This window comes from Microtus ochrogaster, linkage group LG5 (genome assembly GCF_000317375.1).
Source record: "Microtus ochrogaster isolate Prairie Vole_2 linkage group LG5, MicOch1.0, whole genome shotgun sequence".
Lineage (NCBI taxonomy): Eukaryota > Metazoa > Chordata > Mammalia > Rodentia > Cricetidae > Microtus > Microtus ochrogaster.
Window position 1 is genome coordinate 30633700 of NC_022031.1, and position 1801 is coordinate 30635500.

The following is a 1801-nucleotide window of genomic DNA, read 5'->3' on the forward strand; positions in this document are numbered from 1 at the left end:
GCTCTTGTAGACCAGGCTGGCCTCAAACTCACAGAGATCCGCCTGCCTCTGCCTCCCGAGTGCTGGGATTAAAGGCGTGCGCCACCACCACCTGGCTGAAAATATTTTATTGAGAATGTTTACATCTATGTTCATTGGAGAAGTTGATTTCTCTTTGTTGTGTCCCAATCCAGACTAGGGAAACTCAACAATGAATCCATCTGGTTCTAGACTTTTCTTTGTTGGGAAGCCTCGTGAGAGATTATGGATCCCAGTTTCTGTTTGGTTTCTGTTTCAAGATGTTCCTTAAACATGCGCCTGCGTTGAAGATGTGGCAAAGCTGGGTCACCCTCACCAGAGCTGCCTGGAGCTGGAGCCATGGCTTTGAACATCTATAGCTGTGAGCTAAGTGGAATTCTTTTCCTTATGAAGTTGGCCTCTCTAAGGTATTTCATCTCAGTAATGACCAGTGACAAATACAATGCCTGATTAGACTTCCATGTCTTGTTTGGGGTGATCTTGGTGTTGTTCTTGCAGAGCCTGGTGCATACAAGGTGAATGCTCTACCATTCGCCTGTATTCGCATCCTGTGTCTTGTGTTTATAAAGAGGTTGGTAGTGCTTTTTCCTCAGTTCAAGCTATTTGGCGCTATTTTTTATATGCGAATGCAATTAAGTCCATGCGGGGAAGAATAAAAGGTGAAAAATGGCCTATCCGTTTCATCTTTTCTCTGGGATTCTGAGCTTTGCCGTCCTCTTCCAGAAGAGGAACTGAAGGATGAAAATCCCTGCTAACTACGATGTCTCCGACAGAAGGAGGTGCAAGAAAGCTGATGAATGTTGTCTTGCTGACTTCCCCAGTGCAGATGAGAAGGGAGACTCGCCAATCAAATTCCTCTAAAGCAATGATTTTAGCCTGGGCCGCACGTTACAATTACCACAGGAGTCTTAAAAATACTGATGTCTGTCTATGCCCTACCCCCAGGGCTTCATTTTTAGTTACAACTGGGTGAGTTCTGAGCATAAAGTCTTTCAAGTACCAAGATGACTTTAGTATGTGTGCACAACTAAGATCCTTGTTCTGATTTGGCTTAGGATGTCAAGGCTCATACACTGATCCTAAGCATAGTATTGGTTTGAGAGAAGCTTTCTAGTAAAAGTCTAAGAAGGAGAGTCCTCGTCCAGTTCTGCTTTAGTATACTAACATGGTTCCTATAAATACAAAGGAAGTTTGAACTGGCTCAGAAGGATGCATTCATTGGCACAGAGAGTAAAACAAAGAAGAAATATAAGTGTGAGTTCAACCAAGTGAGCTCAATTAAGGATCCCCTCAAACTTAGAGAGGTTTTCATTTTATGGAAACAAAAACAAACCTGACTCTTCAGAGCAATCATTAAAACAAATATCATCCTCTGTTACTGAATCACAAAGTAATCAAATAGATATTCACTGTCCTTTATGATGCCCGCGGGCCATTACTCTCACAGTGGCTTTTCAGAGAACAAAATTAAAACCAGTGTAGTGCTAGTTCTGGACTTCGTGAACTATCTGGCCTTTGCTGCCAGAGGCATTAAATCAACAGCGTATGGCCTCCTTACTTAGATGAGGGGAACTCAAGCTTGCAAATGACACCTACTCTGACATCTACACTTTGACGGACAGAGCTTTCTCTTCAAGTGTGTGCGTGTGTGCCTCTGAGTCTGTATGTGTTGAGTGTGTGTTCATGCTGACAGAGCTTTCTCTTCAAGTGTGTGCGTGTGTGTCTGTGAGTCTGTATGTGTCGAGTGTGTGTTCATGCTGACAGACAGAGCTTTCTCTTCAAG